The following is a 24495-nucleotide window of genomic DNA, read 5'->3' as shown; positions in this document are numbered from 1 at the left end:
TATATTGTTATCTTGTTCTTGTACATTGGACAGTTTTCCCTTATAATTTCCTGCATGATGATTTCCATGTTCTTTTCTTCATCCAGGCTTTCTAGTAGCCCAATGATGCATAGATTGTCTCTCCTGGATCTATTTTCCAGGTCATTCATTTTCCCTAAAAGGCATTTTTCATTTTATTCAATTTTTTCAGTTGTTTCATTTTGTTTGATGGAATGTTGTAGTCTTGTATATTCATTGGTTTCTATTTGGTCAATTCTAATTTTTAGGATTTTACTGTCTTCAATCAGCTTCTGTGGTTCCTTTTCCGGTTGGTTATTTTTACTTCTAATGGAGTTGATTTCTTTGGTCAACTTGTCATAATTTTCCTGCATGATTTTCATTTCTTTTTTCCATTTTTCTTCTTTGGTTTTTAAATTCTTTTTTAAGCTCATCGATGAGCTTTTGTATTTGAGTCCAATTTATAGACTGTTTTGACACTTCCCTTGTGTCAGATTTGTCACTATTTTCTTCTTCAGATATGGCATTGTTATCATCTTTATCTGTAAATTAATTTTCTATAGTGAGTGCATTTTTGCTCCTCTTTGTTGTTTTAGCTTTTCTCAGTATAAGAAGTACAGATCCAAGTTTATTTTTATGCTGGGACTTGGGTCTGATCCCTGCCTTGTTGTTGGCTAAGATTTTTGCCTATGCAGTCCAGGTCTTTCCTTTGCAGAGCTTTGTTTCCTCCTTTGTGTACAAGTTCTGACTTAGCAGTGATTTGTTCCCAACCCAGTCCTGTTTTTTTGGCCTAGGGTTCAGATTTTGTTTGGGGTGGGAATGGGTGGGAAACCTCCCTGCTGGCTTGCTATCTAGCTGCTGGGACCTCTGCTGTTGTTAAGTTGTTGGGACCTGGATTGCACTGTGGCTAAAAGCCTCCTGCTGTCATTCTCACTTTCCCCCCTCCTAGACTTTTCTTCCCCTTTCCCAACAAAGAGACAGACATTCACTGAAGATCCTCTATGATGTCTACAGTTGAAAACTTCTTCGCATCTTCTCTTTTTTTTTTTTTTGGTGAGATTCATAGTGTGAATGTCAGAGTAAAGACTTCATTTATCTTTGATATGGAAAAGCTCCAGTACCAGGTTAGCTTAATTGCCACTATATATGCCACTAATATCCTAGAACTTAATGACAAAATAGTCCTTGAAAGAATTTCAATCACCTTTAGAAAGAGATTCCAGAAAGAAGAAACTCTAAGGAATATTGTAGTCAGAATTCAGAATTCTCAGCTAAAGAAGAAAATACTGCAAAGAACCAAAAAGAAGCAATCTAAAGGCCAAGGAATGACAATTAAAATTACAAGCACTTACCATTTTTAACATTAAAGGATTGGAAGGCCTGGAATATAAGATTCTGGAGGGGAAAGCATCTTGCATTACCACCAAGAATCAACTAACTCCAAAATTCGGCATATTCTTTCAAAAGAACAGAAATGAATTGAAAATTAGATCTTCAAAAACAGGACCCAACAAAAAAGATAAATAGAAAAGGGGAAAATTCTAGTCAATAACATTCAACTAGATCCCTAAAAGGGAAGATAATACTTATAATTCATGAGAACTGCATTTCTCTCAGGATAGTTAGGAAGAAACAAACTTAGAAAGAGGTATAGATTCACAATGAAAGTAGATGATGCTTTAGTTGATACTTTATTTTTTATTTTTATTTTTATGTCAAGGTCACACAGCGAGGTACTTAGGTAATTATTGTCTGAGGCTGGATTGGAACTCAGGTCCTTCTGACTCCAGAGCCGGTACTCTATTCACTGTACCACCTAGCTGCCCCTAGCTGATACTTTAGCTCGTGAGAGTTGAATATAATTGAAGGGATTGTACTTAGAGGATGTGGGTATAAATGGATCATGATATGATTTTGATGACAAGGGTGGTATTTCTATTTGAACAGATGGATCAAGTATACTTAGAGGGTCTGAACATATATAGATTATGAAGTGACCTCGATTTAATTGATACTTTAGCTAATGAGGGTTATATTACTAGAGAGAGTATACTTAAAGGGGCTGCACATAAAGATAACAAATTGAAGAAATCATTAATAAACTCCCTAAAAAAATCTTCAATCCCTGATGGATTTACAAATGAAATCTACCAAAAATTTAAGAAACAATTTCAATTCTATATAAACTATTTCTAAAAGTAGAAGTTCTGCCAAATTTCTTCTATGGTGTTGATACCTAAATTAGGAAGAGCCAAATAGACAATGAAAATTATATACCATACTAATGAATGTAGTTGCAAAATTTTTAAATAAAATTTTAACAGATTAAAACAAGTTATTACTAGTATAAAATACTGTGATCAGGTAGAATTTATTCTAGATAGGCACAGGATGGTTCAATATTGGGAAAATAATCAACATAATCAACTATATCAGTAATAAAACTAGCAGCAATCATGATTATCTCAATATATGTTGAGAAAACCTGTCAAAATACACCACCCATTCCTTTTAAAAACACTATAGTATAGGAATAAGTAGAATTTCCCTTAAAATGATAAATAGTAACTATCTAAAACCACTGAAGCATTATATGTAATGGGAAAAAACTGGCACCATTTCCAGTAAGATCATTGATGAAATAAGAATGCTCATTATCAGCACTACTATTCAGCACTACTATTCAATATTGTATTAGAAATGTCAGCATTAGCAGTAAGAGTAGAAAAAGAAATTGAAGGCATTAGAATTGGCAATGTGAAAGCAAAACTTTCACTCTTGATATATATGATGATATGATCATGATATGATGACATACTTAGAGAACCCCAGAAAATCAACTAAATTGTTGAAACATCAACTTCAGGAAAGTTTCAGGATATAATATAAAGTAACACAAATCATCAGCATTTCCATATATGAACAATAAACACCATGAGCAAGAGATAGGAAGAGAAATTTCATTTGAAGCAACTGTAGACAACATAAAATACTTGGGAATCTACATTCCAAGACAAATCCACAAACTATATGAACAGAATTATGAAATACTTTTCACACAAATGAACTCATATCTAAATAACTGGAGAAATATCAATTGTTCATGCTTAGACTAAGGTAATATCATAAAAATGACCATTTAACCTAAATTAAATTACTTATTCAGTGTCACAATAATTAAATTACTTATTCAGTGTCACAATAATCAAACAACCAAAAAGTTATTTTATAGTACTAGAAAAAAAACAAAATTCATCAAAAGTAACAAAAGGTCAAGATTAACAAGGGAATTGATGGGGGGGAAAAAGACAAAAGAAGGTAGCCTAGCAGTACCAGATCTAAATCTAAATTATAAAATGGCAGTTATCAAAATGTCTGATAATGGTTAAGAAATAGAGCAATGGTCCAGTGAATTAGAGTAGGACCAAAAGACACAGCAATAAACAACCACAGTAACCTACTGTTTGATAAACCGAAAGGCAATAGCTTCTGGGATAAGAATTCACTTTTTTGATAAAAATTTTGGCAACTCTGGAAACTAGCATGGCAAAAACTAAATTTAGACTCACATCTCATACCCTATACCAATTCAAGATTGAAACAGGTACAGGATTTAGATATAAAGGGTGATGCCAAAGACCAATTAAGAAAACAAGAAATACTCAATTGGTCACGTTTGTGGAGAGGGGAGAAGTTTATAAGCAAACAAGAAATAAAAAACATTACAAACTGCAAAATTGATGATTTTGATTACATTAAACTTAAAAGGTTTTACACAAATAAAACCCATGCAGAAATGTAGAAGAAATGTAGAAAGCTGTGAATTTCAGAAAAAAAAAACCTCATTTCTAAAATGCATAGAGTTCTGAATCAAATTTATAAGATTATAAGTCATTTTCCAATTTACAAATAATCTAAGTATATAAATGGGCAATTTTCAGATGAAGAAACTCCAAATAATTATTGAGAAGAGAAATGCAAATTAAAACAATTCTGAAGTTATCACCTCACACCTAATAAGGAAAATGATAAATGCTGGAGAAGATGTGGGAAAATTGGGACACTAATGCACCTGTTTAGGGAGTTATAAACAGATTCAACCATTGTAGCAAGCAATATGGAAGTATGTTCAAAGGAAAATAAAATTGTGCATACCTTTCGATCCAGCAATACCACTACTAGATCTATATCCTAAAGAAATCACAAAAAAGTGGGACAAGTCACATACTCAAAAAAATTTTAGCAGTTGTCTTTGTAGTAGCAAAAATTGGAAAATAATGGGGAATGGCTGTGCAAGGTTAAGTGGGATAAGTGGCTTGCCCAAGGCCACACAGCTAGGTAATTATTAATTGTCTGAGATCGGATTTGAAACCAGGTGCTCCTGACTCCAAGGCCGGTGCTTTACCCACTACGCCACCTAGCCGCCCCACAAGGTATATATTGTTAAGGAGTATAACTTCTGAAAGAAATCATGGGTGGTCAGACTTTTGAGAAGCAAGAAAAAAATTTGCATGAGTAGATGCTGAGTAAAGTGGGGAGAACCAAGGGAACATTGTACCTACTTACAACAATGTGAGGTGATTAACTATGATGGACGCAACTCCTCTCAGCAGTTCAGTGATCAAGGACAATCCTGAGAGATCTATTAAGTAAAATGCTGTCCACATCAAGAGAAAAACTATGGATTCTGAATGCAGAGTAAAGCATACTATGTTCACTTTTCAAAAAACTTCTTTTATGTTTTTCCCTTCTTTCTCAGGTTTTTTTTGACTTTCACTCTAATTCCATTTTCACAGCCTGACTAAAATAGAATTATGCTAAACACCATTGGACATGTACAACTCTTACCAAATTGTCTGCCAGCACTGGGAGACAGGGAGGGGTGGTAGAAAAAATGTGATACTCATAAACTTGCAAAAGTATGAATATTGAAAACTACCCTTACATATAATTGGGAAAAATTTTAAAAAATTTCAATAAGGAAAAAAGAAAATGACTATCGATTACTGTAGACAATTCATAATGAGACTTCAAGTCCACCTACTTTGCAGTTTAGTAGAATTTATTATTATAACCTTTTGAGAACTCAGGATCCAACCATGACATGATAAAGCATAGATATAGAACTGTAGTATATGTACATATTTTTCTATATAATATAGAATATTTTTCTATACTATTTTTCTTATACACTACATATAAGTATATGTACTTATAATTTTCTATGCATTACAATTAAATCATAAATTCATAAAGGAAAAAGTTTTTTTATCCCCAAATCCTCAGACAGTTCTTTACATATAGCAGCCATTTAATAAAAGTGATTTAAATGAATTCATCTAAATAAATGATTGAAAATTATATGAGTAAATTGAATAATGTAATTTATTTTTATATGATTTGTGGCAATTTTAGCATTTACAAACATCATAACCAATTGGAATAGGTTGGGGAAAGGAAGGGCAAATATATTCATTTCTTCAACCAATATGTGAACGTCTCCTATAAACCAAAACTCATGCACTTAGGTATTGTTAAAAGATAAATACTGAAAAAACAAAAATAAAACATCCCCACATTCATGGAACTTGCAATCTAGTGGGGGGGGAAAGGCATGCATATCAATATATAATATGTAATATAAGACAGTATGTATAAGTGCAACTTACTCACTGAAAAAAGTATAAATGGGGTACTATGAGTAGTAAAAGAAAGATTTACTTCTGGAAAAAATTTATGGGGGGAATTCAATGAAAGCTTCATGAAGATGGTGTTATTTGAGATAGGTATTGAAGGATAAATGGGATTCTTTTTTTTGAAAGAAAGATTTTATTTATTTTGAGTCTCACAATTTTTTCCCTAATCTCGCTTCCCTCCCCCCAAACCACACAGAATGCAGTCCATTAGTCTTTACATTGTTTCCATGGTATACATTGATCTAAGTTAAATGTGATGAGAGAGAAATCATATCCTTAAGGAAGAAAAGTAAAGTATAAGAGATAGCAAAATTACATAATAAGATAATGGTTTTTTTTCCCTAAATTAAAGGTAATTGTCTTTGGTCTTTGTTCAAACTCCACAGTTCATTCTCTGGATACAGATGGTATTCTCCATTACAGATATGGCCCCTGATTATTGCACTGATGGAATGAGCAAGTCCATCACGGTTGATTATCACCCTGATGTTGCTGTTAGGTTATACAATGTTTTTCTGGTTCTGCTCATCTCGCTCCTTCTGGCTTCCCTGAATTGCTATCCCTCCTGAATTCTAACAGAACAATAGTGTTCCATGATATACATATACCACAGTTTGTTAAGCCATTCCCCAAATGAAGGACATTCACTTAATTTCCAACTCTTTGACACCACAAACAGGGCTGCTATGAATATTTTTGTACAAGTGATATTTTTACTTTTTCATAACCAGGATATAGATCCAGTAGTGGTGTTGCTGGATCAGAGAGAATGCACATTTTTCTTACTCTTTGGGTGAAATTCCAAATTGCTTTCCAGAAAGATTGGATGAGTTCACAGCTCCACCAATAATGCATTATTATCTCAGATTTCCCACATCCCTTCCAATATTGATCACTGTCCTTTCTGGTCATATTGGCCAATCTGAGGTGTTTCCTCAAAGATGCTTTAATTTGCATTTCTCTAATAAGTACTGATTTAGAGCAATTTTTCATAGGACTATGGATTGCTTTGATTTCATCTGTAAATTGCCTCTGCAAATCCTTTGACCATTTGTCAATTGGGGAATGGCTTGTTTTTTTTTAAAAGTGTGACTCAGTTCTCTATATGAGTCCTTTGTCAGAAATACTAGTTGTAAAAATTATTTCCCAATTTACTACATTTCTTTAGATCTTGGTGGTTTTGTCTGTGCAAAAGCTTTTTAATTTAATGTAATCAAAATTATCTAGTTTTGTTTGTAGTGATGTTCTCCATCTCTCTTCCATGGTCAAAAAAATGCTTCCCTTTCCATAGATCTGAAAGGTATACTACTACTCGTTGATCTTCTAGTTTGCTTATACAGTTTTTTATGTCTAAATCCTGTATCCATTTTGATCTTATCTTGGTATGGGATGTGGGATGTTGGTCTAATCCAAGTTTCTGCCATACTAACTTCCAATTTTCCCAACAGTTTTTATCAAAGAGAGAGTTTTTATCCTAATACCTGGACTCTTTGGGTTTATCAAACAGCAAATTATTATAATGATTTCCTGCTACTGCACCTAGTCTATTCCATTGAGCCACCACTCTATTTCTTAGCCAATACCAGACAGGTTTGGCAACTGATGCTTTATAATATAATTTTAGATTTGGTAAAACTAAGCCATCTTCTTTTGCACTGTTTTCATTGAATCTCTGGAAATTCTTGACTTTTTATTTCTCCATATAAATTTACTAACAATTTTTTCTAACTCATTAAAGTAATTTTTTGGAATTTTGGTTGGTAGGGCATTAAACAAGTAGTTTAATTTTGGTAGAATTGTCATTTTTATTATATTAGTTCAACCTATCCATGAGCAGTTGACATTTGCCCAGTTATTTGAATCTGATTTTATTAGTGTGAGAAGTGTTTTGTAATTGTTTTCAAAAAGTTTTTGAGTCTGCCTTGGCAGGTAGACTCCCAGGGATTTTATATTGTCTGAGGTTACTTTGCATGGGATTTTTTTTCTAGCTCTTTCTGCTATATCTCACTAGTCAAATATAGAAATGTTGAGGATTTATGAGGGTTTATTTTATATCCTGTGACTTTACTAAAGTTGCTAATTATTTCTAGTAGTTTTTTAGATGATTTTTGGGATTCTCTAAGGTATACCTTCATGTCATCTGAAAAGAGTGAGAGTTTTGTCTCTTCCTTCTCAATTCTAATTCCATCAACTTCTTTTTCTTCTCATTGCTGAAGCTAACATTTCTAATGCAATATTGAATAGTAGTGGTGATTGGCATCCTTGTTTCACACCTATCTTATTGGGAATGCCTTTAGCCTATCCCCATTGTATATAATATTTGTTGATGTTTTCAGATAGACACTCCTTATTAAGGAACAATCCATGTGGCAGGCTATTTTTTAAAAAGTTAGCTGTTTTATTATTATTATTATTATTAATAATAATAATAATATATCCAGACTAGTCCTCTGTCACCAAGCACTATCAGACATTTTGATGTTCCATAGTCATCTCAAACTAAACATATTTATTATCTTTTTTTCCAAAACACATCCCTTTTCTGAATTTCTCTATTTCTGCTTTGGTCACCATTGTCTCTTTCTTTAAAAAATTAATTTACTTATTTTCATCCATATGCACATATATATTTTTAAGTTACAAAATTTCCTTCTACCCTTACTTCCCAACTCCCATCCCCTCGGCATTGTACAAAGATATTTTGATAACCATGTGTACAGATTAGTCATTTTCAGTATGAGAAATTAGGATTAAGGGAAAGAGATACATAAATGATAATTTTTATGAAGTGATCATTAGATTCTGAAGGGTTGTTTTTTTGTGTGTGTTTTGTTTCATTTTTATTCCTCTGGATTGGGATAATATAGTCCATAGCCAGTCTAATACAGTTGTCCTAGCTCTTTGGACTGCTGAGAGGAGCTGCTTCAATCAAGGCTTTTCATCTCAAAATGTTGCTGTTAATGTGTACACTGTTCTCTTGGTTCTGCTCCCTTTGCTCAGCAACAGATCCTGTAAGTCATTCCATGCTTCTCTATAGTTTAACCATTTATGGTTTCTTATAGAACAATAGTATTCCATAGCATTCATGAACCATGACTTGTTTGGCCATTCCCCAATTGATAGGTATCCCCTCAATTTCCAATTCTTTGCCACTACAAAGTGCTGCTATGAATATTTTGGAACATGTATGACTTTTCCTTTTTTTCTGTAGTTTCTTCTGGATATAGCTCTAGAATTTGAATTGCCAGGGCAAAGGGTATGAACAGTTTTATTGCTGTTTGGGAATAGCTCCATATTGCTTTCCAGAAAGGTTGAAATCCATTCACAACTCCCCCAACAGTATGTCAATGTCTCAATCCTTCCACAACTTCTCCACCACTGATCATTTTTCTTTTTTTCTCATCTTGGCTAATCCAATAGGTGTGAGATGATACCTCATTGTTGTTCTAATTTGCATTTCTCTAATCAATAATGATTTGGGGCATTTTTTCATATGATTTTATATAGCGTTAATTTCTTCATTTAAAAACTAACTGTCCATAGCAGGCTATTTTTAATAGGCTTTGAATTGGGGGTAGTTTCAGTGTAAGGAGAAAAAAAAGGACAATATGAGAAATAGTGCAGAGCATTATTACCAATTAGATTTGTTTCATGAGAAAGGGGGGTTGTAGATAATTGAAATTTTTAACTTGGTAACTCAGAGGATGAAAAATACAGAAATAAGGGGAATGGTGAGTTTTGTTGAAAAAAGTTCAGTTTTTGATGTCTTAACTTTGAGGTGCTGCTAGGACATATACTTGAAGTATTCTAAATTCAGCGGATTGGAACATTAAGGAAAGTATGGTGAAGTGTTGGTAATTGATCTCGTTTGCTGCTTTATTATCCATGTTATGCCCTTTTACTGAATGTTCTCCCAAGGTTGTGTCTTGGGACTTCTTATCTTTTCTCTTTACACTTTTCCACTAGGTGATGTCAAATATTTCCATAGGTTTAATAGCCATTTGTTGACAGAACGTCATACCCGGATCATATATCCAGCCCTAGATTGTCTTGTCTCATTCTGAACTTCAGTCAGTCCCACATTACCAACTTCTTAGACATTTCCAACAAGTTGGCCAAGTCATATTTTACTTTCTATATAGCTGAAACAATACATTATCTTTCCCCTCAAACCAGCCTCTTTTTTTTTTTTTTTAGATTTTTCAAGGCAATGGGGTTAAGTGGCTTGCCCAAGTCCACACAGCTAAGTAATTATTGGGTGTCTGAGACTGGATTTGAACTCAGGTACTCCTGACTCCAAAGCCAGTGCTCTATCCACTGCGCCACCTAGCTGCCCCAACCAGCCTCTCTTCTAAACTTTTCTGTTAGTGTTGAAGACACTAGCATTCTTCCTTTCAACTAGTTTCTCAATTTTGACCTCACAAAGCTATTTCAATAACCTTCCATTTGTTCTCTCTGCCTCCAACCTCTTCTTACTACAATCCAACCTTCACATAGTCATGAAACAAATTTTCCTTTAGTGTAGGGCTCATTATGTCATCCTTCTGCTCAACAAACTTCAGTGGCTCTGTATCATTTCCAGAACCAAATTTAAAATTCTCTAATACTGTATAGCTCCTTACAATGTTCTCCTTACTACCTTTGTAGTCTTCATACATTCTTTTGCTTCCTGCTTTCTGAACTCCAGTCATTCTGTTCTACTTGATATTTTCACATAAGACACTCCATCTCCCTCCTCCTCGCATTTGCACTAGCTGTTTTCCATTTCTGGAATGAATTCCCTTCTCATCCCTGCCTCTTAGAATTATTGATTTTCTTCAAAATCACTTCTACATGAAGTCTTTCATATTTTATTTCCTTACTTATTGACTTGCATTATAATTTCAGATAAGCTCTATCATAATTTCTGATTTATTCCTGATTTTTTTTTTAGTTTTTGCAAGGCAATGGGGTTAAGTGGCTTGCCCAAGGCCACACAGCTAAGTAACTATTAAGTGTCTGAGGCTGAATTTGAACTCAAGTACTACTGACTCCAGGGCCAGTGCTTTATCCACTATGCCACCTAGCCACTCCTTTTACTCTTAATCTTATAAATTCCCAAATGTATTTTAATATGATTCAGACTGTACTACAGGAAGGTGATGGGCCTCATTTAGCTCGCAGCTGTTAGGCACTTCTGATTCATATGCCATTTAGAGATTAAATAACTTGTCCAAGGAAGGATTTGAACCCAAATCTGCCTAGCTTCAACTCCACATTTCTATCCACTATATGAAACTTCTTGACATGAATATAAAATTTTTCATATTGTTCTTTAATATTTACAAAGTGTTCTCCTTGAAAACAATCCAGTGATGTAAGTGGTTCAGGAAACTGAGATAGGCAGAGGTTGAGCCTTACCTAAGGATATGTATTTAAAAAATGCCTAAAGTCAGATACGAACTTGAGCCTTCTTACTGCAGGATACCCTCTATTCCCTGAATCACCTAGCTTCAAGGGGACTTTGTTTTGAATCTGAGATATTCCATTTATTATATGTAAGACCTTGAGAAAGTCACTTAACTTCTTTAATCTTTAGTTCCTCATCTGTAAAATAAGGGAATAGTAGAATGGATGACCTGTCAGGTCCCTTAAAGCTATAGATTTATGATCCTCTGATAAATGAATCATTCTTAAAGAAATAAGATTGTTTCTATGAACTATACTTAAAAGTACTTATAAATTTAGAGTAAAATAATTTCTAAATCTAATAGTAAAATTAAAATAAAATTAAAATAATATATTCAAATTTATATTAGACATATGGAGGAAGCAACTTAATTTTTGTGATCATGAATTGGTTAAAAAGTGAAGGTGCTTAATTAATGAACATTAAAAATGAAGTCTACAAAGACTAAAAATCTCAACTTCACTAAATTCTCATTTCTTTTCCTGCTTTCAATTTCTTTCTTTCAATTTCTTCTCTTCTTCCTATTTTCTCTTCTTCCTCTTTCAAGCCATTCAGAGCATAAACAAAATAGCAACCAAAGACTACAGAGAAGGGGAAGTGCAGACTTAGCTTTTATTTCTTGCTTGGACTTTGTCAGATATATAGATCATCATTAATATAAAGCCTTAAATTGCTTTTCCCGATTCCATAATCAGTGTTCACTTTGCAAAGTTGCACAAAGCTGAATTTTCAGAAGACAGAGTGCATATTTACTACAGTTGCACCTTTTCTCCTTTCATAGTGGTTTTTATCCACAAAACTAAAATCTACAAAAATCACAAATCAAATCATTTCTTGATCCCCAAACAATGGACATCTTCTACTACTATCACATATTGAATATCTAATGCAGAATCAGTCCCCAACTTATATATGGGTTAGTTGTACTCTAAAAGTTCATTTGTAAGTCAGTCATTTGGAACTCAGAATGAATTTTATCAGAGAAACAATTTTATAAATGGTGATTGGGTTTCTAGGCCACCCACAAAAGCTTATTCAACCCATAAGATAGCTGAAATATTGTACTAATGGTACAATAAAACCTAACCACCATTTACAATGATATTTCTATGAGAAAATTGGTCATAATTTCAACTTGAAATGCCATGAACACATCTCCCCTGAAGTGGCTGCCAGTAACACACAAGGGACTTCCATTCTCTTCTTCCCAATCCCCATCTCCCAAGCCAACTTCTCCCTATCTCCCAAACCAACTTCTACCTGGAAGGCAGTGGGAGTGGGGACTCCCACAATTGTATGATGAGTGTGGTTGCTTCCATAGCTGTGGACTTCACATGATTAGAGACTATGAGCTCAGGGATGGGAGCTGGGGTGGGAGTAGATGCTAATAGCTATAGTATTAGAGAGTAACAGAGAGAGTTGTGAGGGGTTCTTAAGTTTTTTTTCTAAACAGAGTTCTTTGGCAGTATGGTGAAATATGTGTACTCAGAATAATACAAAAATACAAATTGCCCCCCCAAAGTAAAAATACAAAATTGCATAAAAACATATATATATACACACATATATATACATATATTATATATATAGTATTACAAAGGAAATAATTACATTGAAATAGTTTTGTGTGTGCATATGTAGACGTAACATGTGTGTATATACATGCACCCATGTACATATATGTATATACACAGACATACACATACATATAGTTCATGGACCCCAGTTAAGGAGATGGAGAGCTCAGATACACTCAGAGAATCATATTATTTAGAGTCAGAAAGGAAAGAGAAATCATGTAGACTAAATCCCTCATTTTACAGTTAAAGAATAAGGTAAACAGGGGCAGCTAGGTGGTGCAGTGGATAGAGCACTGGCCCTGGAGTCAGGAGTACCTGTGTTCAAATCCAACCTCAGACACTTAATAATTACCTAGCTGTGTGGCCTTGGGCAAGCCACTTAACCCCATTACCTTGTTAAAACCTAAAAAAAAAGAATAAAGTAAACAGTAAGTTCATGAAATCTATAAGGGTATTATAGTTTGGATCTATTGGGGGTTGTGGGGAGGAACAATAAAGGTCTTAGGCATTTAGAGCAAGACAAAGTTAGTGACAGTGTAGTAGAAGAACACACAACTGATTTTGCCTCAGCAGCAGCAGGATGGGGCTAAAGGTTTATAACAAAATATAGCTGGTGAAAAGGATGAGATGGGGTTAGCAGTGGCATCTACAATGGTCGCAGCAGGATATGGTCCACAATAGGACAGAACAATCTGTGATGAAATAGGGCAGGACCAGTGCAGACAGTGTTTTTAGATATACAACAACAGCAGGACAAGATTTGTGGCTGGGTGAGTGATTGGCAAAGAAGAAAAATGCAATCCCTAGTACTAGGGAGAAGGGTTAAGAAAGCTGTAATGGAAAGTAGAATCATTGTCAAAAGTCAAAACATCTATGTGGCTTATTTATAAACCTGGGGCCCTTGTTCTTTTCTTCAACCTCTATAGATACTCATTTTCATTAGTATTTCAAATAAAAAAATATTAGAAAGTGGGGGTGGGGGGGTTGTGATAATATAGCAACATAATTAGTATTTTTTCATCTACACCTATTTCAAACACTTCATTAAAATTATTACAGTTTTATTTCTTTTAATGCCAAGAATAAATAGATTAATTTTTAAAAATATGCTACTCCCAAACATCATTAAGGCTCACTAACAAAAGGCTGGCCACCAAGTGACAGGATTTTTTAAAGAGTAACTTGTAAAGTCAATTATAAAAGTGTAGGAGGTTTGTGATCTGTGAAAGGAAGGAGTAGTACCCACATTGAGGGAATCATAGACATTTTGAAGCATGAAGTTAAAAAAAAGAACCAAATTTTGTCAGATAAGGGATGAAAAAAATAAAGCTAAGTTTTAATTATTTTGAATTATAGTACCATATATAAAAGCTTTCCTAAATATGAAGTTTTAGTGCTAAATGATTTTTTTCCTAATAAGCATCTTGGCTGCTTATTTTGCTATAATAATCATTAGGTTGTTTCACTACATTTTGCATAAGTTTATAGTAAGAATTTAATGAAACATAATGATATGGATGCAATCCAGGTGATTTCTATGATAAACATTCTAAGACACCATTGTGCAAGTTATATGTTGGTTTCCATGGCTAAATTCTCTTGATTTAACAAAACCTGCATGCTAATATGGTCAGCATCTGGGAAGGGTAGGTATTATCTTGACCTATTCCAGAGCTCCCAAGAGAGTTAAAATTTGCTTTAGTGGGCTCTACAGAAAAGATCCAATGTTCTAAGGATATTTTCCATAACTTTGACCCAGAATGATGATGTTTGATTTAACAGTAATTTATAGATAAATAGGTATGTATGTATATATGAATATATGTAGTTATGAATCTGAGTGTATATAATTCAACAAATACACACATATGCATATATTGTACATATACATATATATTTTAAATTAAAATGTGTGTAACAAATATTACTTTTCATTGAAAAAGTAAGTTTTTAAAAAGTTTTTATTTTTTTAATACCACTCAATTTAAATGCAAACTTTGTCATTCTTTTTTTCTGGCACTGAAAATATTTACAGTATTTAACTAAGCATAATAAATGCTAGCAGTGTTGGACAATTTAAAAAGTGGAGTCTAGAAGACCTGACCCCAAGTCCTGCCTGGATCAATTGAGTAATCATAGCGGTTACTTAAGCTCTTAGTGCCTCAGGAAAATCTAAGGACTTTGGTTTTCACACTTGAAAGTTTTAACTTTTGCTTTAAGAGACAAACAAGAAAATCTTCTCCAAAGAATGGCCTACTACTTTGATTGTAGTAAAGATTTGCTTGTTGTTGTGCTATTGTTGTTTTTGTTGGGAAAATAACAATTTATTCAATTTTATTTGGAGGGTTTGTTAGAACTATGATTACAGTCAATGATTATATCGATTTTCTTGTGTGGTGTAGTAATTGCCTTTAATTTAAAAGCAGTTCTCCAACTATTTTCTCTACATTTGAATATAAAAACAATAGGAAGGCACTGGAGTTAGTTGAATAAGGAAGTTATCAAATCAGCAATGTATAAAATGAATGGGAGTGGATGAGCCTTGAGAGAAGACCATTTCTAGCAGGCTATTTCAGCACTCTTTTCAACAGTATTTCAATAATGAAACAGCATGCTATTTCAACAATCTTGGTGAGCCATAAGGTGGTAACCACCAGTTAGAGAAAGGGCTAAAAGGCAGACATGCCACAGTTAAAGTATTACCTGCTAATGGTCAACCTGTTGGTGCTCAGTCTCTTTCTGCTTAGCTAAAGTAATTTTCAGAGAGCACTCAGTCTGGCTTTTCCAGTCTTTCCATTCCTTGAGGTCATGTTGAGGAACTAGGAAAGGACATTTGAGGAAGCCCTCAAAACTAATATCTAAAAATGTTGGAATTTTACTGGAAAGGAAGGAAGGTCTTCCATATTTGAAATAAGTGAACAAATGGAGACATAAAAACAGTGCAGTTTTTAAAAAAAACAAGATGAAAATGCTAATCATTTCTTCATTAAAGTTCTCATGAATACTAAGGTAATCTTGACTAGTGGATTTATTTTCCATAATAATCCTTGCTATACAGCTAATTTCAGAGAGCAACAATAAATAGTATCAGGTATTTCTTGATATTTATAAACAAAATATCCTTCAGATTCTTTTTAGATAAAATCCAGGAAGAATTTGATCATTTATATATTTTGAAAGAGTAGTGACATTAAAAATTCTAAATGTACACTATTTAAGGCTATATAATATATTTTATTTTAAGAAAAAGATTGACAATTTAAGTAGAAAATATTTTTCAAATGAATTTCTTAAAATTTTAAATCACGTACTTTTTTTTTTTTTAGTTTTTTGCAAGGCAAATGGGGTTAAGTGGCTTGCCCAAGGCCACACAGGTAATTATTAAGTGTCTGAGGCCAGATTTGAACTCAGGTACTCCTGACTCCAGGGTCAGTGCTCTATCCACTGTGCCACCTGGCTGCCCCAAAATCACATACTTTTAATAAGACTTCAAATATCTAGCCTACATTAGCACTGCCAGATTAGACTCCCACAATGTAATGAGGGAAAAAAGACAATGCAAAGAGTCTCCTTCCATGATCAGGTAGAAAATAGACATCTCCAATTTTCAAATATATAGACCATGTATGAGAGGAAATTTACTGTGCAAAGATCATATGTAAAAATGGCATCAGTTAAATTAATAGTGCCCCTAGGACTGCCAAATGCCATTCAAAAATTTTAAAATGAGTAGAATAAGTCAGTGGTTTATTTAGAGATGAAAAGAATGACAATTCTGCTACTTAGTGGTTCTATACCCCATCAATACAGAAGGAAAAAGCGAATGGAAGGAACTAATAAAATCATGTATTTTTTAGCCTACAAATATAAGCCAAATAATTGTAACAGTATGCATTTTCATGTAATAACTAAAATAGCTAAATCTAAACTAAACCTACATTACCAACTGCTATATAATATCTAGTCTATTCAATACTAAGCATAACTCTCTCAGGCTTCCCTTTTGATAGCAGACTAATTATGGTCAATAGATCTCTTACGCTGAGATTTCTTCAGCCCTATTACTCTGGGGTCACCACTGCTAATCTAAAATTCATGTCACTATATCTCAACATTATATCTTCCCACATATAAATATGTAATGTTGCAGACAGGATTTAGATAGAAAATGAAGGTTTATTTTAACTGATCATGTATTAAGCTTGAAGTGTATAGGTTGTTACTTCAGAAAATCATGCTACAACTCCAGAATTAAAAATTATAAGGTATCATTTCCTATATATAAATAAAATATTATATTAGAACTGACCAAAAATAATATAGTTTAAGAGAAATTAGGTTAATCTCAATAAGGAAAAAATATTTTTGAGTGGAAAATGTTTCAGCCCTTGAGTCTTTCCATAACTCCACAGGTCTCCATAAATATATGTGTAACAATCACTTAAACAGAATCCTGTAGATTATGTGCTAACAGCACCAAAATTTATAACCAAATATATTTAAATCGCACAAAGATTGCAAAAATAAGATCGTGCAATTAAAAGGTATACTTCGTTGAACACAAAATTTAGTTGTCTAAGCTAAATGAGTGTCATTTCATACTAAAGGAACATTATTAAAAACAAAACAAAAACAAAAACCCTCCAAAACACTGGAAGGACATTTGAAGTGATGATCTGGGTTCAATTCATCATTTTAAAGACAATTTAATTCACTGGAATATGGGCCTTGAACTAAAGATGTTGCAATGAAACCAGGAATATCCCAGAGTTTTTCCCCAAAACAACTTTACATGAAGTCTTTACACAGTCCTTAAAGCTTCAGATTCCTCCAAAAACAAGTTCATAACTCAAGAAATCAAGGAATATTTTCAGTAAAATCTTTCTCTTCTGGGTAAAGAAGCGTATCCCACATAGTCAGGAAAGCACAAAAGCTAACTGTGGCTCCTAGCCACAGTTCAGACAAAGTCTGGCCCTGAGAATGCTGGTGCAACAGATAGGACTGGATTGGAAAGAAACCACTGTATGGGAAAAGCCTTGGCATAAAGAAGGAAATAGATCTCTGCATAGGTAATACTGTATAGGCAGCAGCTTGGCAAGCAATAAACTAGGGAGAAGATCCCTGTCCCAGGACAAAAAGCTTGGGACTATATTCCCTGTACCCAAAGAAGCAGGGTTCAATTATCAAAATGAGCAATCAATCAATAATTTAATAAATAAATAAATAAATAGCATTAACCATAGAAAGCTACTACTCTGATAGGGACAATAAAAATGCCATCTCAGAAGAGGAAAACACTGACAAATTACCTATATGTGCAGCCTCAAAAGAATTTACAAATTGACCTCAAATCCAAAATATCTTAGAAAAGCTCAAAAAGGATTTTAAAAACCAAAGAAGAGATGAAGAAGAAAAATGGAGAAAAGAATGCAGGCAAATTATGAAAAACTGACTGAAGAAATCAACTCCTTTGAAAGGAAAAATAAGCAATTGAAAAAAAGAATATTACTCATCAAAAAATTAAATCAACCCACTGTAAAAGGAATACAACTCATCAGAAAGTAAAATTACACCTGGAAAAGGAAAACAGCTCATTTAAAAGTAAAATTAACAACTAGAAAAGAAAAACAAACACCAGCTAAAAAAATGGAAACCCTAAAAATTAGAATTGGACAAATGGAAACTAATGGCTATGAGACAATGAGATTTCATCAAAAAAAAAAAAAAAAAACCAAAAGGCTGAAAAAAATAGAAGAAAATGTAAAATACCTTTAAAACAATAACCTGGAAAACCGAACTAGGAAAGATGATTTACAAATTTTTGGTCCACCTGAAAGCCTCAATAAAAAAGAGCCTGAAATGATTTTGGAAAATTACCTTAATATCCTAGACCTAATGACATTGTGCTTATGAGGATTGTATTTCTATTGGGACAGAGGGAGGGAGTATACTTAGAGGGTCTATACATTGGTAAATCATGAAAAGATTTTGCTTTAGTTGATACTTTAGTGAATGAGTGTTAGAGAATTATAAGGACAGATAGACAGTGTATACTTAGAGGGATTGGACATAAATACAACATGTAGATGAAACTGCAAATGGCTCATTATACCTGGTTGATCCTGCCAGTAGCATATACTTGTCTCAAAGATTAAGCCATGCATGTCTAAGTAGACATGGCTAGTATAGTGAAACTGCAAATACAACATGAGGAGACTTTGTTTCATTTGATACTTTAGCTACAATTAGAAGTGTACTTGGAGGGAGAGGTTAAAATGGTTCATGAAGTGATTTTTACTCTACATGATACTTTAGAACATGAGCATTACAGAGTAATAGAGGGGACTTGAAAAGAAGGTGTGGTATAAATTGGGTAAAATTTAATGTTATTTATTATCTTGAGAAGTATATTTCTAATGGGATACAAGAAGGTAGTATACTTGGACGGAGGCTGTAGGTATGAAGTGACGATGAGGAAAAGTTGCTTATAAATCAATCAATCAATCACACCTAATCAAAACTAATTATAAATGAAATAACAATTTTAAATACTGGGTGGATCAAACATCAAATTATAGAAATAAGCAATATATTATATCAAAGAAAATTATAATAATGAGACTATACCATAATTTATGGGATGCAGCCAAGGAAGTTTGGAGGGAAAACTTTATATCTCTGAATGTTTATATGAACAAAACAGACAAAGAAGAGATCAGTGAACTGGGTATGCAACTAAAAAAGCTAGAAAAACATCCCCAATTAAATACCAAATTAGAAGTTCTAAAAATCAAGGGAGAAATTAATTAAATTGAAAGCAAAAAAAAAACCATTGATCTAATGAAAAAAAAACTAAGAATTGAGTTTTATGAAAAAAACCAATAAAATAGACAAAATGTTGGTTAATCTGCTTAAAAAATTAAGAAGATAACCAAATTATTAGTATCAAAAATGAAAAGGGGGAACCTGAATACGTCAGTGGTTTAGAGATGAAAAGAATGACAAATTTGCTACACCAATGAAAAGCAAATTAAAAAAGAGAATTCAGAGCTACTTTGTCCAACTACCAAAAAAACTGGATAACCTGAATGAAATGGATGAATATTTACAAAAGTACAAATTTTCCATATTAGAGTAAGTAACAAACTTAAATGATCCCATTTAAGAAAGAGAAATTGAAGAAACAATCAATAAATTCCCTAAGAAAAAAAATCTCCAGGTCCAGATGAATTTACAAGTGAAGTCCACCAAACATTTAAAGAAAAATTAATTGCTATTCTGCATAAACTTTTTTTAAAAATAGAAGCCAAGGTTCTGCCAAATTCCTTTTACAACCCCAAATGTTGTGCTGATATCTAAAACCAGAAAGAAACAAAAACAGAGAAAGAAAATTATAGACCAATCTCCCTAATAAACACTGATGCAAAAATCTTAATTAAAATTTTAGCAAAGAGATTAAAAAAGTAATTCCTAGTATAATACACCATAATCAGATCAGGTAGGATTTATACCAGGTAGGCAGGGATTGTTCAATAACTGGAAAACACTCAACATAATTGAACATATCAAAAGCAAAACCAACAGAAATCATATGATTTTATCTCAACAGATGCTGAAAAAGTCTTTGATAGAATACAATATCCATTCCTATTAAAACACGAGAAAGTTTAGGAATAATAAGTAGTATCTATTTAAAACTATCAACAAATATTATAGGTAATGGGGATATACTCAGAGCATTTCCAATAAGATCAGGGGTAAAACAAGGATGCATATTATCACCATTACTATTCAAATTAGGTTTACAAATGTTAGTTTTAGTAATAAGATAAGAAAAGGAAATTAAAAAAATCAGAATTGGCAACGAGGAAGCAAAGTTTTACTCTTTGTAGATGATATGATGGTATACCTAGAGAACCCGAGAAAATCATCTAAAAAACTCCTTGAAACAATTAGCAAATTCAGCAAAGTAGTAGGATATAAAATAAACTCACATAAATCAACAGCATTTCTATATATGAAAGTCCAAGAGCAAGAGATAGAAAGAGAAATTCCATTTAATGTAACTACAGACAAATAAAATACTTGAGAATCTACCTCCCATGACAAATCCAGAAACTATATGTGCCCAATTATACAGCACTTCTCATACAAATAAAGTCAGATCTAAATAATTGGAAAAATGTCAACTGCTCATGGTTGGGTCAAGCTAATTTAATAAAAATGATAATTCTACCCAAACTAAATTACTTATTCAGTACTATATCAATCAGACCACCAAAGAAATATTTTACCAAGCTAGGAAAAAATAGTAATAAAATTCATCTGGAGCAAGTAAAGGTCAAGAATACTAAGGGAACTGATGAAAAAAAGAGTCTAACATCTAAAACTATACTATAAAGCGGAAGTCATCAAAACTGCCTGGTACTGGTTAAGAAATGGAGTAATGGATCAATGGATTAGCATAGGTTCAAAAGAACCCACAGTAAATGACTATAATAATCTCCTGTTTGACAAACCCAAAGACATTAGATTTTGGGATAACAATTCACTATTTGACAAAAATTGTTGGGGAAAACTAGAAAACAGTATGGCAAAAGCTATATATAGATGAACATCTCACACTCTTTAGCAAAATAAACTCAAAATGGATGCAGGATTTAGACATAAAGAGTGACATCAAAGATAAATTAATAGGCCAAGAAATTATCTATCTGATCTATGGAAAAGGGCCCAATTTATTATCAAACAAGAAACAGTACATTTAAGAACTGCAAAATGAATTATTTTGACTATAAAAGTTTTTGCATTGTTAAAATCAATGCTGCCAAAATTAGGAAAGCAGAATTCTGGGAAACAATCTTCATAACTAGGAGTTCTGATAAAGGTCTCATTTCTAAAATATATGGGAAAATACATCAAATTTATAAGGTTGCAAGTCATTTCCCTATTGATAAATGATAAGAAAAGACAATTTTCAAATGAAGAAATTAAAGCTATATATAAACATATGAAAACTGCTCCAAATCATTATTGATTAGAGAAATGCAAATTAAAACAACTCTGAAGTATCATCTAACACCTATCAAATAAGCTAAGGTGACAAAAAGGGAATATGATAAATGTTGGAGAGGTTGTGGGAGGATTGGGACATTAATGTATTGGTGGTTGATTCATAAATTGATTTAACCATTTTGGAGAGCCATATGGAACTATGCCTAAAGAGCAATAAAACTGTTCATATCCTTTGACCCAAAAATTTCAATTCTAGGTCTATACTCAGAAGAAACCATAAAAAAATGGGAAAAGTATCACGTTTCAAAATATTCATAGCAGCTCTTTTTTTGTAGTGGCAACAAATTGGAAACTGAGGGGATTCCCATCAATTGGGAAATGTTGAAGCAACTTATGGTATATGGATATTATGGAATACTATTGTTCTATAAGAAACCAGACATAGTTGGACTCTAGAGAAGCATAGAATGAATTACAGGATTTGATGCTTAACAAAAGGGATGAAAGAACAATGTACACATTAACAACAGCACTGTGAGATGATCAAACCTGATGGATGCAGCTGCTCTCACCTGTTCAGAGCTAGCAAAACTCTATTAGACTGGACAATGCTATCCCCATCCAGGGGAAGAAAAACAAAGCTAAACAAAATCCTTCAGAATCTGATGAACACTACATTCACTTTTTTTTAAATACCTCTTATTTCTTTCTTTCCCTTAATCCTAATTTCTCATACCAAAAATGACTAATCTGTAAGCATGCTTAACACAAATATACAATGCTGAGGGGAGGGTGGTGGGAAAGGAGGGTGGAAAGAAATTTTGTAACTTAAAAATGTGCATAGGCATTTGGATGGATGTTGAAAAACTATTTGGAAAACATGTATTTGGAAAAATAAGGCATCAATTAAAAAAGGCACCAAACAGGGTAGCTAGGTGGCGCAGTGGATAGAGTACTGGCCCTGAAGTCAGGAGTACCTGAGTTCAAATCTGACCTCAGACACTTAATTATCTAGCTGTGTCCTTGGGCAAGCCACTTAACCCCATTTGCCTTGCAAACAAAGACCTAAAAAAAAAGGTACCATAGGCACTGAAGTAATATGATTATTAAACATATATAAGCACCAAATGGTAGAATTTCCAAATTCTTTGAGGAGAAGCTAAATGAATTTCAAGGAGACATAGACAGCAAAACTATAAAGGTGGAGAAAGTCATTCTCCCTCTCTTGAAATTAAATTTTACCAAAAATAAACAAGAAAGAAGTTAAGATGAATAGAATTTTAGAACATTTAGATATGATAAACCTCAGAAAACTGAATAGGGATAGAAAGAAATAGATGTTTTTCTCTGCAGTACATGGTATCTACACCAAAACTGACCATGTACTAGGGCATAAAAACCTCACAAACAAATGCAGATGAACAAATGAACAAATGAAATGCATCCTTTTCAGAACATGATCAAAAAAATTTATTTCTAATAAAGAGCCATGGAAAGGTAAACCAAAAATTCATTGAAAACTAAATAGCCTAATTTTAAAGAATGGGTGGATCAAATAACAAACCATAGAAATAATCAAAAATTTTATGCAAGACAATGACAATGAGAAATTATACTAAATTTATGGGATTCAGTCAAAGCAGCTTTTTTAGGGAAATTTTATATCTCTAAATGTTTATATGAATAAAATAGAGAAAGAATAGATCAATGAATGGGGCATGCAACAAAAAAGCTAGAAAAAGTACAAATTAAATATCCTCAATTAAATACCAAGTGAGAAAATTTGAAAATAAAATTAGAAATTACTAAAATTTAAAGAAAACCATAAATAAATCTTAAAGCTGGTTTCATGAAAAAAATAAAACAGATAAATCTTTAGTTAATCTGATTTTAAAAAAAAATCAAGTTACCAGTATCAAAAATAAAAAAGTGTGAACTCATCACCAATTAAGAGAAAATTAAAGAAATAATTCAGAGTTATTTTATCCAGCTATATGCCAAAAAATTTGACAATCTAAGTAAATTGGATAAATATTTACATAAATATGTTACCCATATTAACAGAAGAGGAAATAAAGAAAAGAAACTGAAGAAACAATTAATAAGCAAATTAATTCTATGAAACATTTAAGGAACAATTAATTCCACTTCTACATAAAATATTTTTAAAAATAGGAGAAGGAGGCCTTCTGCCAAATTCCTTTTATGACATCAATATGGTGCTGATACTTAAACCAGGAAGAACCAAAACAAAGAAAAAAAATAAAATTTTAGCAAAGAGTTTATAACAGGTTATTACTAGGATCATACACCATGATCAGTTGGATTTATACTGGGAAGGCAGGGATGGTTCAATTTTAGGAAAACACTCAATATAATTGAACATATCAATAACAAAACCAACAGAAATCACACGAATATCTCTGTGGATACTGAAAAGGCTTTTGACAAAATACAACATCCCTTCCTATTAAAAACACTAGAGAGTATAGGAATAACGGAGTTTTCCTTAAAATGATAAGCAGTAACCACATTAAACCATCAGCAAGTTTTATATGTCATGAGATTTAAATAACACTATCTTCAATAAGATCAGTGGTGAAACTAGGATGCCCATTATCTACTACTATTCAATACCATGTAAGAAATATTAGTTTTAGCAATAAGAAAAAGAAATTGAGTGAAGTATAATTAGTAATTAAGAAAGCAAAAGTTTCCCTATTTCTAGATAATAATGATGGTAAACTTGGAGAACCCT

General features: G+C 32.8%; 1 protein-coding gene and 1 long non-coding RNA gene across 5 annotated transcripts in view; both read right to left on the bottom strand.

The window, feature by feature from the left end:
* Window positions 1-23509, bottom strand: part of LOC141497761 (uncharacterized) — a 45136-nt gene extending 21627 nt beyond the window's left edge. Inside the window, exon 1 of the long non-coding RNA XR_012471441.1 lies at window positions 1350-23509. This is a non-coding gene — a long non-coding RNA (uncharacterized LOC141497761). The remainder of the gene's footprint in view (window positions 1-1349) is intronic.
* Window positions 1-24495, bottom strand: part of SDK1 (sidekick cell adhesion molecule 1) — a 1240677-nt gene that overhangs the window by 979826 nt on the left and 236356 nt on the right. The window lies entirely within an intron of this gene.

Source organism: Macrotis lagotis, chromosome X (genome assembly GCF_037893015.1).
Source record: "Macrotis lagotis isolate mMagLag1 chromosome X, bilby.v1.9.chrom.fasta, whole genome shotgun sequence".
Classification (NCBI taxonomy): Eukaryota; Metazoa; Chordata; class Mammalia; order Peramelemorphia; family Peramelidae; genus Macrotis; species Macrotis lagotis.
The sequence above is the reverse complement of the archived record's forward strand: the minus strand, read 5'-3'. Positions and strand labels throughout refer to the sequence as shown.